This window comes from Oreochromis niloticus, linkage group LG10, assembly GCF_001858045.2.
Source record: "Oreochromis niloticus isolate F11D_XX linkage group LG10, O_niloticus_UMD_NMBU, whole genome shotgun sequence".
Lineage (NCBI taxonomy): Eukaryota > Metazoa > Chordata > Actinopteri > Cichliformes > Cichlidae > Oreochromis > Oreochromis niloticus.
In genome coordinates this window covers 33,878,297-33,893,172 of record NC_031975.2, presented here as the reverse complement: position 1 = coordinate 33,893,172, position 14,876 = coordinate 33,878,297, and positions in this window count along the sequence as shown.

Genomic DNA, 14,876 nt, shown 5'->3' with positions numbered 1-14,876 from the left:
TACTGGAAAGGACATTGAAGAAGGGGTGCCATAAGAATAATAACAATTAAAGAAAGCCAAAGAAAGGACAGGACAAAACATTAAGAACATTAAACATAAAATAATAAAACAGAGAATCCAAGAGTGGGAGGAGACAGCACACTATAAAAGCCAAGAGAGGCACACAGAAAACACACACAGACAGACACGTTGGGCCAGCCTGAAGAAGGCCCATAATTCGCCGAAACGTCGCGACGGCCCAACGTTAAGTGCACTATTATAAAAACATAAAACCAAATCTTGGTTAATTTTTTGAATCGGGACTGGGATCTCATCACCGGCCCTTGGACGATTGTGCCCCTTTGGGGCGTACTGTGGGGTTTCTGGACGCCCGGGATGGAGCAGGCAGGCCAGTGCATTGGAGCCCGGCCCCTTCGGGGACCGGACTCCCAACTTGTTTTCCCCTAACCAGCCCGTGCCGCCTGTCCGCCCGCTCGGTGACACCGTCCCCCCGCTGCGATGCCCTAAGAGGGTCTTCACACCATGGGCTGGGGCTATCCCTGCCCACCCATAAATCCTAACCCTAACCATATAAGACACACAAAAACAATTGGACACAACACAGCCTAACCCTAACCACATAAAAATTTGATAAAAAGCAATTGGACATAACAAAATAAAGGAGGTCTTGGAGGGTATAAAACAATTGGATGCAATACAAAAGTCAATAAGACAAACACGCAATTAGGACAAAACAAAGGAGGACTTGGAGGACACAAAACAATTGGACATAACAGAAAAGTCAATAAAGACAAACATAATTAGGACAAAACAATAAAAGGAGGATGGAGGACACAAAACAATTGGACATAAAATCAAATAGAGTAACACATAATTGGGACAGAAAATTAAAGGAGGACTTGAGGACACAAAACAATTGGATATAACACAAAAAACGGAGGAGGACATAACAAGGACAAAGAGGAGGGACAGGAACAAAGTCACGTAAAAACCAAAGGAAAGGACAAATAAGGGGTGCCATAAATACAAAAACTAAAGACAAATACTGGAAAGGACATTGAAGAAGGGGGTGCCATAAGAATAATAACAATTAAAGAAAGCCAAAGAAAGGACAGGACAAAACATTAAGAACATTAAACATAAAAAATAAAACAGAGAATCCAAGAGTGGGAGGAGACAGCACACTATAAAAGCCAAGAGAGGCACACAGAAAACACACACAGACAGACACGTTGGGCCAGCCTGAAGAAGGCCCATAATTCGCCGAAACGTCGCGACGGCCCAACGTTAAGTGCACTATTATAAAAAACATAAAACCAAATCTTGGTTAATTTTTGAATCGGGACTGGGATCTCATCACCGGCCCCTTGGACGATTGTGCCCCTTTGGGCGTACTGTGGGTTTCTGGACGCCCGGGATGGAGCAGGCAGGCCAGTGCATTGGAGCCCGCCCCCTTCGGGGACCGGACTCCCAACTTGTTTTCCCCTAACCAGCCCGTGCCGCCTGTCCGCCCGCTCGGGTGACACCGTCCCCCCGCTGCGATGCCCTAAGAGGGTCTTCACACCATGGGCTGGGCTATCCCTGCCCACCCATAAATCCTAACCCTAACCATATAAGACACACAAAAACAATTGGACACAACACAGCCTAACCCTAACCACATAAACTTGATAAAAAGCAATTGGACATAACAAAATAAAGGAGGTCTTGGAGGGTATAAAACAATTGGATGCAATACAAAAGTCAATAAGACAAACACGCAATTAGGACAAAACAAAGGAGGACTTGGAGGACACAAAACAATTGGACATAACAGAAAAGTCAATAAAGACAAACATAATTAGGACAAAACAATAAAAGGAGGATGGAGGACACAAAACAATTGGACATAAAATCAAATAGAGTAACACATAATTGGGACAGAAAAATTAAAGGAGGACTTGGAGGACACAAAACAATTGGATATAACACAAAAAACGGAGGAGGACATAACAAGGACAAAAGAGGAGGGACAGGAACAAAGTCACGTAAAAACCAAAGGAAAGGACAAATAAGGGGGTGCCATAAATACAAAAACTAAAGACAAATACTGGAAAGGACATTGAAGAAGGGGGTGCCATAAGAATAATAACAATTAAAGAAAGCCAAAGAAAGGACAGGACAAAACATTAAGAACATTAAACATAAAAATAATAAAACAGAGAATCCAAGAGTGGGAGGAGACAGCACACTATAAAAGCCAAGAGAGGCACACAGAAAACACACACAGACAGACACGTTGGGCCAGCCTGAAGAAGGCCCATAATTCGCCGAAACGTCGCGACGGCCCAACGTTAAGTGCACTATTATAAAAAACATAAAACCAAATCTTGGTTAATTTTTTGAATCGGGACTGGGATCTCATCACCGGCCCCTTGGACGATTGTGCCCTTTGGGGCGTACTGTGGGGTTCTGGACGCCCGGGATGGGAGCAGGCAGGCCAGTGCATTGGAGCCCGGCCCCTTCGGGGACCGGACTCCCAACTTGTTTTCCCCTAACCAGCCCGTGCCGCCTGTCCGCCCGCTCGGGTGACACCGTCCCCCCGCTGCGATGCCCTAAGAGGGTCTTCACACCATGGGCTGGGGCTATCCCTGCCCACCCATAAATCCTAACCCTAACCATATAAGACACACAAAAACAATTGGACACAACACAGCCTAACCCTAACCACATAAAAATTTGATAAAAAGCAATTGGACATAACAAAATAAAGGAGGTCTTGGAGGGTATAAAACAATTGGATGCAATACAAAAGTCAATAAGACAAACACGCAATTAGGACAAAACAAAGGAGGACTTGGAGGACACAAAACAATTGGACATAACAGAAAAGTCAATAAAGACAACATAATTAGGACAAAACAATAAAAGGAGGATGGAGGACACAAAACAATTGGACATAAATCAAATAGAGTAACACATAATTGGACAGAAAAATTAAAGGAGGACTTGGAGGACACAAAACAATTGGATATAACACAAAAACGGAGGAGGACATAACAAGGACAAAAGAGGAGGACAGGAACAAAGTCACGTAAAAACCAAAGGAAAGGACAAATAAGGGGGTGCCATAAATACAAAAACTAAAGACAAATACTGGAAAGGACATTGAAGAAGGGGTGCCATAAGAATAATAACAATTAAAGAAAGCCAAAGAAAGGACAGGACAAAACATTAAAACATTAAACATAAAAATAATAAAACAGAGAATCCAAGAGTGGGAGGAGACAGCACACTATAAAAGCCAAGAGAGGCACACAGAAAACACACACAGACAGACACGTTGGGCCAGCCTGAAGAAGGCCCATAATTCGCCGAAACGTCGCGACGGCCCAACGTTAAGTGCACTATTATAAAAACATAAAACCAAATCTTGGTTAATTTTTTGAATCGGGACTGGATCTCATCACCGGCCCCTTGGACGATTGTGCCCCTTTGGGGCGTACTGTGGGTTTCTGGACGCCCGGGATGGAGCAGGCAGGCCAGTGCATTGGAGCCCGGCCCCTTCGGGACCGGACTCCCAACTTGTTTCCCCTAACCAGCCCGTGCCGCCTGTCCGCCCGCTCGGGTGACACCGTCCCCCGCTGCGATGCCCTAAGAGGGTCTTCACACCATGGGCTGGGGCTATCCCTGCCCACCCATAAATCCTAACCCTAACCATATAAGACACACAAAAACAATTGGACACAACACAGCCTAACCCTAACCACATAAAAATTTGATAAAAAGCAATTGGACATAACAAAATAAAGGAGGTCTTGGAGGGTATAAAACAATTGGATGCAATACAAAAGTCAATAAGACAAACACGCAATTAGGACAAAACAAAGGAGGACTTGGAGGACACAAAACAATTGGACATAACAGAAAAGTCAATAAAGACAAACATAATTAGGACAAAACAATAAAAGGAGGATGGAGGACACAAAACAATTGGACATAAAATCAAATAGAGTAACACATAATTGGGACAGAAAAATTAAAGGAGGACTTGGAGGACACAAAACAATTGGATATAACACAAAAACGGAGGAGACATAACAAGGACAAAAGAGGAGGACAGGAACAAAGTCACGTAAAAACCAAAGGAAAGGACAAATAAGGGGGTGCCATAAATACAAAAACTAAAGACAAATACTGGAAAGGACATTGAAGAAGGGGTGCCATAAGAATAATAACAATTAAAGAAAGCCAAAGAAAGGACAGGACAAAACATTAAGAACATTAAACATAAAAATAATAAAACAGAGAATCCAAGAGTGGGAGGAGACAGCACACTATAAAAGCCAAGAGAGGCACACAGAAAACACACACAGACAGACACGTTGGGCCAGCCTGAAGAAGGCCCATAATTCGCCGAAACGTCGCGACGGCCCAACGTTAAGTGCACTATTATAAAAAACATAAAACCAAATCTTGGTTAATTTTTGAATCGGGACTGGGATCTCATCACCGGCCCCTTGGACGATTGTGCCCCTTTGGGGCGTACTGTGGGGTTTCTGGACGCCCGGGATGGGAGCAGGCAGGCCAGTGCATTGGAGCCCGGCCCCCTTCGGGGACCGGACTCCCAACTTGTTTTCCCCTAACCAGCCCGTGCCGCCTGTCCGCCCGCTCGGGTGACACCGTCCCCCCGCTGCGATGCCCTAAGAGGGTCTTCACACCATGGGCTGGGGCTATCCCTGCCCACCCATAAATCCTAACCCTAACCATATAAGACACACAAAAACAATTGGACACAACACAGCCTAACCCTAACCACATAAAAATTTGATAAAAAGCAATTGGACATAACAAAATAAAGGAGGTCTTGGAGGGTATAAAACAATTGGATGCAATACAAAAGTCAATAAGACAAACACGCAATTAGGACAAAACAAAGGAGGACTTGGAGGACACAAAACAATTGGACATAACAGAAAAGTCAATAAAGACAAACATAATTAGGACAAAACAATAAAAGGAGGATGGAGGACACAAAACAATTGGACATAAAATCAAATAGAGTAACACATAATTGGGACAGAAAAATTAAAGGAGGACTTGGAGACACAAAACAATTGGATATAACACAAAAACGGAGGAGGACATAACAAGGACAAAAGAGGAGGGACAGGAACAAAGTCACGTAAAAACCAAAGGAAAGGACAAATAAGGGGTGCCATAAATACAAAAACTAAAGACAAATACTGGAAAGGACATTGAAGAAGGGGGTGCCATAAGAATAATAACAATTAAAGAAAGCCAAAGAAAGGACAGGACAAAACATTAAGAACATTAAACATAAAAATAATAAAACAGAGAATCCAAGAGTGGGAGGAGACAGCACACTATAAAAGCCAAGAGAGGCACACAGAAAACACACACAGACAGACACGTTGGGCCAGCCTGAAGAAGGCCCATAATTCGCCGAAACGTCGCGACGGCCCAACGTTAAGTGCACTATTATAAAAACATAAAACCAAATCTTGGTTAATTTTTTGAATCGGGACTGGGATCTCATCACCGGCCCCTTGGACGATTGTGCCCTTTGGGGCGTACTGTGGGGTTTCTGGACGCCCGGGATGGGAGCAGGCAGGCCAGTGCATTGGAGCCCGGCCCCCTTCGGGGACCGGACTCCCAACTTGTTTTCCCCTAACCAGCCCGTGCCGCCTGTCCGCCCGCTCGGGTGACACCGTCCCCCCGCTGCGATGCCCTAAGAGGTCTTCACACCATGGGCTGGGCTATCCCTGCCCACCCATAAATCCTAACCCTAACCATATAAGACACACAAAAACAATTGGACACAACACAGCCTAACCCTAACCACATAAAAATTTGATAAAAAGCAATTGGACATAACAAAATAAAGGAGGTCTTGGAGGGTATAAAACATTGGATGCAATACAAAAGTCAATAAGACAAACACGCAATTAGGACAAAACAAAGGAGGACTTGGAGGACACAAAACAATTGGACATAACAGAAAAGTCAATAAAGACAAACATAATTAGGACAAAACAATAAAAGGAGGATGGAGGACACAAAACAATTGGACATAAAATCAAATAGAGTAACACATAATTGGGACAGAAAAATTAAAGGAGGACTTGGAGGACACAAAACAATTGGATATAACACAAAAAACGGAGGAGGACATAACAAGGACAAAAGAGGAGGGACAGGAACAAAGTCACGTAAAAACCAAAGGAAAGGACAAATAAGGGGGTGCCATAAATACAAAAACTAAAGACAAATACTGGAAAGGACATTGAAGAAGGGGGTGCCATAAGAATAATAACAATTAAAGAAAGCCAAAGAAAGGACAGGACAAAACATTAAGAACATTAAACATAAAAATAATAAAACAGAGAATCCAAGAGTGGGAGGAGACAGCACACTATAAAAGCCAAGAGAGGCACACAGAAAACACACACAGACAGACACGTTGGGCCAGCCTGAAGAAGGCCCATAATTCGCCGAAACGTCGCGACGGCCCAACGTTAAGTGCACTATTATAAAAAACATAAAACCAAATCTTGGTTAATTTTTGAATCGGGACTGGGATCTCATCACCGGCCCCTTGGACGATTGTGCCCTTTGGGGCGTACTGTGGGGTTTCTGGACGCCCGGGATGGGAGCAGGCAGGCCAGTGCATTGGAGCCCGGCCCCTTCGGGGACCGGACTCCCAACTTGTTTTCCCCTAACCAGCCGTGCCGCCTGTCCGCCCGCTCGGGTGACACCGTCCCCCGCTGCGATGCCCTAAGAGGGTCTTCACACCATGGGCTGGGGCTATCCCTGCCCACCATAAATCCTAACCCTAACCATATAAGACACACAAAAACAATTGGACACAACACAGCCTAACCCTAACCACATAAAAATTTGATAAAAAGCAATTGGACATAACAAAATAAAGGAGGTCTTGGAGGGTATAAAACAATTGGATGCAATACAAAAGTCAATAAGACAAACACGCAATTAGGACAAAACAAAGGAGGACTTGGAGGACACAAAACAATTGGACATAACAGAAAAGTCAATAAAGACAAACATAATTAGGACAAAACAATAAAAGGAGGATGGAGGACACAAAACAATTGGACATAAAATCAAATAGAGTAACACATAATTGGGACAGAAAAATTAAAGGAGGACTTGGAGGACACAAAACAATTGGATATAACACAAAAAACGGAGGAGGACATAACAAGGACAAAAGAGGAGGGACAGGAACAAAGTCACGTAAAAACCAAAGGAAAGGACAAATAAGGGGGTGCCATAAATACAAAAACTAAAGACAAATACTGGAAAGGACATTGAAGAAGGGGGTGCCATAAGAATAATAACAATTAAAGAAAGCCAAAGAAAGGACAGGACAAAACATTAAGAACATTAAACATAAAAATAATAAAACAGAGAATCCAAGAGTGGGAGGAGACAGCACACTATAAAAGCCAAGAGAGGCACACAGAAAACACACACAGACAGACACGTTGGGCCAGCCTGAAGAAGGCCCATAATTCGCCGAAACGTCGCGACGGCCCAACGTTAAGTGCACTATTATAAAAACATAAAACCAAATCTTGGTTAATTTTTTGAATCGGGACTGGGATCTCATCACCGGCCCTTGGACGATTGTGCCCCTTTGGGCGTACTGTGGGGTTTCTGGACGCCCGGGATGGGAGCAGGCAGGCCAGTGCATTGGAGCCCGGCCCCCTTCGGGGACCGGACTCCCAACTTGTTTTCCCCTAACCACTCCATTCATCTGGCCCTAACCCCAACCACTTAACCCTAATCTGGCCCTAACACTATTCGGTAACTAAGCCCCAACCCAATAGTAAACCCTAACCCTAACCACTTGGTATTTTGGCCTTTAAACCTAATTAATTGGATTAATAATTTATAAATTCATTCTCTTTTAATTTGGCCCTAAACCCCATTATGGGAGATAAAATCACAATAAATTAATTTACAGTTAAAAAACTCAATTCATTAATTACATTAAAAAATTGGAAAACATAAATTACGTATACAGTTGGGGTTAAAAATACTATGTATATGATTAAAAAATATCATACATGTGATTAAAAATGACTTACAGGATTAAAAAACTGTTTAACATGATTATAAATTATTTACATGGCTAAAAAATTAATATTTTTCTAAAAACATATTATTGACATTGAGGGGTGATTAAAAAATACATTTGTTAAAATTCTATCCAAAAAACTAAGAACGACAAAGTAAAAAACTAATTTGACTTTCTAAAACTAAATTCAAACTGACAAAAAGTGGGAGGGTATAAATAGAGGTGGAAGGCACTCTCTGCTCATTCCACTCCAAACCACCGGACAGAGCAGATCGCTGAGAGCAAGCCTGTTTGTTCCTTTTGTTAGTGTGTGCCTAGGCCTGAAGAAGACCTTCACAGGTCGAAACGTCGCCGCACGGGCACACAAATTAATATTCATTTGGCCTTTTTGTAATTTTATTATTCTTTAAAACCTAAAAGGTTTTTTTCAAAACCAATTTATTTTATTTTCTTAAAAATTTTCTTTTTCCTTAAAAACTAAAAGGTTTTTTTCAAAACCAATTCATTTTCTTTTCTTTTATTTATTTCTTTAAAAATTTAAGTTAAAACTTACAAATTTAAGTTAAAAATTTTAATTTAAAATTTGGTAGAAAAACCAATCTAAAAAAACACTCGCCTCCATCCAACTCACCATGGTTGGATGGACTTCAGACTGGACCCTGGTGCGTTATGGCAAACGCCGTGGACAAGCCGGGGTCCAGGCACCTTACCGAGGGATGGCCCGTGCACCGCCCGCCTCCAATTGGAGGAGGGGCCCAAACTCTCATCCTAACCCTCTAACCCTAACCCTAAACTTATCCTAACCCTAACCTCACTAAACCCCATGCTGTTACTTTTTTGAGCCCTAAACCTAACCTTTCCCCTCCCCTCCCCTATCCATGTGTGAAAATGGAATACAACCCCTTTTCAGGTCTGTGGTGGGACCCACGTGGACCCCTGAGTGGAGAATAAGGAAGGCCTGTGCATTGAAGCCCGGCCGCCTTCGGCGACCGAACTTCCACTTTGTTTCCCCTAACCAATTTGCTGATCTAAAATTAATCTAACCCTAATTGGAATTTAGCCCTATTTTTCTTACCCCCTGATCTAATCTGGCCCTAAAAAACTTCACAATTTGAAAATCCCACTTCTACTTCATTTTTGGAATCAAATCTTAAACCTTAACCCAGTACTAGCTCTGAAACCCAAGTAATCCTAACCCTAGCTGAAACCTAAAGCCTAACCCAACGTCACATCACCTTTCTAAATTGTTTACTCCCCAAGTAGGGTAGAGTCCTCCCCAAGAAGGGTTGAGAGTTTATAAAAAGCCAAGTCGGCATTACTGGAACCTAAGAATTGGAAGAGAAAGAGATAGATGTAGGCCAAAAGGAAGGGTAAAGGGCAGAGGTCAAGAGAAGGGAAGAAAAGGATGATGAAAAGGGAAAAGCCAAAGGGAAAAGAGGAAAAGACTGAAAATGAAGAGAGAAAGAAGAAAAGGGAAAGATGAGAGCCAAAAAGTCTGGCAGAATTGGAGAAAAGCAAAAAGCTGAAAAGAAATTTAAAAGAAAGCCGAAAAAAATGCCAAAGGAGGCGGGATCAGAGGGGAGAGTATAAATAGGAGGCTCAAACACAGCTCTTCAGTATGCCCTCGCCTGAGGAAGGAGGAACATCTTCGAAACGTCGCGACAGGGGCATACTCATTTAATTTTTCATCTTTATGTTAGTTTGTTATTTTAGTTTGTTATTTTGGGGGATTTTATTTCATATTTTAATTCATGTTTTATTGATTTTCATTAAAAACTCAAATTGGAGATTACTTAAAACTAAATTTGAACAAAAAACACAGAAGGCAAATTGGAATTCAAAATCTTTATTGGAAATAAGCCAAAGTAACGGACACGAAATCTGACAACCTGCAAAAAAGAAATACTTACCTGTAAAAAAAGTAAAAAAATACTTACCTGAAAGGAAAAAACCTGCAAAAGAAACACTTACCTGGGAAATTAAAAGAACAATTATGAGGTAGAGGGATGTGGGGCTGCGGACCGTCGGGTGCGATGGCCCGTGCGCGCTCTGTTCCTCCTGGAGTGCGTACAGGGACTCGATTGCTGTGACCCTGTCCACTCTGAGAGGGACAGGTTCTTTTTCTCACTCCTAACCAGCCAGCGCCTCGATCCGGTTGGTCTTTGGGTCTCACTCCTAGCTAAGCTAAATCTAGCATCTATGCCCTACCCAAATCATAACCCTAACCCTAACCAATTTGTTTATCTAAAATTAATTGAATCCTAATTGGAATTTAGCCCTATTTTACCTACCCCCTGATCTAATCTGGCCCTAAAAATTCACAATTTTGGAAAATCCCACTTCTACTTCATTTTTGGAACTAAATCTTAAACCTTAACCCAGTACTAGCTCTGAAGCCCAAGTAATCCTAACCCTAGCTGAAACCTAAAGCCTAACCCACAGTCACATCGCCTTTCTAAATTGTTTACTCCCCAAGTAGGGTTGAGTCCTCCCCAAGCAGGGTAGAGAGTTTATAAAAAGCCAAGTCGGCATTAATGGAACCTAAAAATTGGAAGAGAAAGAGACAGATGTAGGCCAAAAGGAAGGGTAAAGGGCAGAGGTCAAGAGAAGGGAAGAAAAGGATGATGAAAAGGGAAGAGTCCAAAGGGGAAAGAGGAAAAGACTGAAAATGAAGAGAGAAAGAAGAAAAGGGAAAGATGAGAGCCAAAAAGTCTGGCAGAATTGGAGAAAAGCAAAAAGCTGAAAAGAAATTTAAAAGAAAGCCGAAAAAAATGCCAAAGGAGGCGGGATCAGAGGAGAGAGTATAAATAGGAGGCTCAAACACAGAGCTCTTCAGTATGCCCTCGCCTGAAGAAGAAGCAACACCTTCGAAACGTCGCGACAGGGGCATACTCATTTAATTTTTCATCTTTATGTTAGTTTGTTATTTTAGTTTGTTATTTTGGGGGATTTTATTTCATATTTTAATTCATGTTTTATTGGTTTTCCTTAAAAACTCAAATTGGAGATTACTTAAAACTAAATTTGAAAGAAGACACAGAAAACAAATTGGAATTAAAAATCTTTATTGGAATTGAGCCAAAGTAACGGACACGTGATATGACAACCTGTAAAAAAGAAATACTTACCTGTAAAAAAAGTAAAAAAAATACTTACCTGAAAGGAAAAAACCTGTAAAAGAAATACTTACCTGGACAATTGAAGAACAATTATGAGGTAGAGGGATGTGAGGCTGCGGACCGTCGGGTGCGATGGCCCGTGCGCGCTCTGTTCCTCCTGGAGTGCGTACAGGGACTCGATTGCTGTGACCCTGTCCACTCTGAGAGGGACAGGTTCTTTTTCTCACTCCTAACCAGCCAGCGCCTCGATGCGGTTGGTCTTTGGGTCTCACTCCTAGCTAAGCTAAATCTAGCATCTATGCCCTACCCAAATCATAACCCTAACCCTAACCAATTTGTTTATCTAAAATTAATTGAATCCTAATTGGAATTTAGCCCTATTTTACCTACCCCCTGATCTAATCTGGCCCTAAAAATTCACAATTTTGGAAAATCCCACTTCTACTTCATTTTTGGAACTAAATCTTAAACCTTAACCCAGTACTAGCTCTGAAGCCCAAGTAATCCTAACCCTAGCTGAAACCTAAAGCCTAACCCACAGTCACATCGCCTTTCTAAATTGTTTACTCCCCAAGTAGGGTTGAGTCCTCCCCAAGCAGGGTAGAGAGTTTATAAAAAGCCAAGTCGGCATTAATGGAACCTAAAAATTGGAAGAGAAAGAGACAGATGTAGGCCAAAAGGAAGGGTAAAGGGCAGAGGTCAAGAGAAGGGAAGAAAAGGATGATGAAAAGGGAAGAGTCCAAAGGGGAAAGAGGAAAAGACTGAAAATGAAGAGAGAAAGAAGAAAAGGGAAAGATGAGAGCCAAAAAGTCTGGCAGAATTGGAGAAAAGCAAAAAGCTGAAAAGAAATTTAAAAGAAAGCCGAAAAAAATGCCAAAGGAGGCGGGATCAGAGGAGAGAGTATAAATAGGAGGCTCAAACACAGAGCTCTTCAGTATGCCCTCGCCTGAAGAAGAAGCAACACCTTCGAAACGTCGCGACAGGGGCATACTCATTTAATTTTTCATCTTTATGTTAGTTTGTTATTTTAGTTTGTTATTTTGGGGGATTTTATTTCATATTTTAATTCATGTTTTATTGGTTTTCCTTAAAAACTCAAATTGGAGATTACTTAAAACTAAATTTGAAAGAAGACACAGAAAACAAATTGGAATTAAAAATCTTTATTGGAATTGAGCCAAAGTAACGGACACGTGATATGACAACCTGTAAAAAAGAAATACTTACCTGTAAAAAAAGTAAAAAAAATACTTACCTGAAAGGAAAAAACCTGTAAAAGAAATACTTACCTGGACAATTGAAGAACAATTATGAGGTAGAGGGATGTGAGGCTGCGGACCGTCGGGTGCGATGGCCCGTGCGCGCTCTGTTCCTCCTGGAGTGCGTACAGGGACTCGATTGCTGTGACCCTGTCCACTCTGAGAGGGACAGGTTCTTTTTCTCACTCCTAACCCTAAGCCCAGTATAAAAGGCCCAGAGTGCCAAAATAAAACATAAAGAGACGTTGGGCCAGCCTGAGGAAGGCTACACCCAGCCGAAACGTCGCGATGGCCCAACGGCAGTGCACTACACCCGCTAAGGGTAATTTTTTGAACAGGGGGCACCGACCCCAATCCCATTTGATGGACCGTGCATTTAGGTTCTGGCAATAGCCGGGCCTAGTCTTTCCCCACACCCTAACCCTAACCCTACCCTAACCCTTTTCCCCTACCAATCAGAGGAACCCTCTTTCCACTAACTGATGACAGGAAACCCAAGAGAGAGTGTGTTTTCAGGAGCTAGAAACACCAGAGGAGGGACAGGTCACCCAGACAGCTTCCCTAACCATAACCACACCAAAACCAGGCACTTGGCGGACTGTCATGTCTGCCCCGGGGTCTCCTGAGAACTATACAGTCAGCACCTTAAGGTAGTTTAACCTAACCAAGGAACTTAAAAGGAAGGCAAACAACAAAGAATGTTAATATAGAAATAGAATACCTAACACCAAACATTCAGTGGACAGGGACGGAGCGGAGAGGGAAACGGAAGTAGAGACCGAACAAGGTCCAAGAGGCTACGCATGACGTGCGCCGGCCCGTGCATCTCCAATGTTCCTACATCCAACCACCCAGTCGTCGGACGAGGTGGGGAGGTTCATTGCGTTCTATCTCACAACCTTAACCCCCCTCCCCCTCTCCTCTTCACCCCTCCTCCCCTTACCCCTCGCTTCTCCAACCCCATCCATGGGACCCCGCCTGGAGCTTCGCTGGGGGTCTCGGGAGACCTGAGGCGGGAGCAGGTATGGTCTGTGCATTGGAGCCCGGCCCCCTTTGGGGACCGTGCTCCCAAACTTGATTTCCCCCCACTATTATAAAAAACACATAAAACCAAATCTTGGTTAATTTTTTGAACCGGGACGGGGATCTCATCAACGGCCTCTTGGACGATTGTGCCCCTGTGGGGCGTACTGTGGGGGTTCTGGACGCCCGGGATGGGAGCAGGCAGGACAGTGCATTGGAGCCCGGACCCCTTCGGGGACCGGACTCCCAACTTGATTCCCCCTACCCTTGACAAACTTGACTGATGGTTCAAATGTTTAGCAACTTTCACTGTGTTGATTCAGCAGTCTGTATTTAAACTTCTACTTTACTATATTTATGTATGTGTTATTTCCAGGTGAATGCAGAGTTCCTGCGGATCACTACAAAACCCCTGGAGGCGAAGTTCTTGGCTAAGCTGGAAAATTTAACAGACAAGCTGAGCCAAGAATTTTTGAGGGGAGCAAAGGAGCAAAGGGCCAAAACATCAAGGATATCATGGCGATCAGTAGTTTGGTCAGTACTAATGATAAACCCATCAATTAAATGCAATCAATCAATTACATTTTTTTCACCCTTTTTTTTTTCACCCTTGCATTAGTGTGATGACATCGACATAAAGAGGGAGTATACTCTTAAAAGCCTGGTGATCTACTTTAATGAAGATCCAGACCTACTGTTCAAGGAGTACCTGGTACGCTTATCACACTTCATTTTCTAGCTTCAATTTGAGTTAGGTTCATCGCACGCAAAATGCTGACATATTCAAATAAGACAATATAATTGTGAAATATGTATTATTCTTAATACTCATTGTTGAAACTTGTATTGGAGAGCACCTTTTAAGGGGACAGATTCAGCAAAAATTCAATTGTTAATTTTTTTGGTGCCTCCATGTCTACTGCCTCTATAAACACGGTAAATGTGAAGAAAACATTCATCCATTTTCTGTCAGTGTTTAAATTCAGTTTATTTATATAGTGGTATATCACAACAACAGTCATCTCAAGGCACTTAATAAAGTAAACACTCCAATAAAGTTCAGTTAATTATGGCAATTAGTAAAAAGTCTTCTATATAAGGAACCCAGCAGATTGCATCGAGACACTGACTAGTGTCACTGGCGTTACAGCAATCTTCTGGTTTCCGGAATAATGTGCCTAAAACAAGCTGTTTCAAAAGGTTCCCAATTGTCATGAAATAAGGGAAATTGTCCCAGCCCACACACGCACACCTATAGACACTTGAGGAGCTGGTGCTCTATTTCAAGCCCCTCCCAAGGGGAGGTACATAATACCTAAACCCAAACTATTGATAGAAAACAGATTGATGGGTTTTATTCATGTTTGG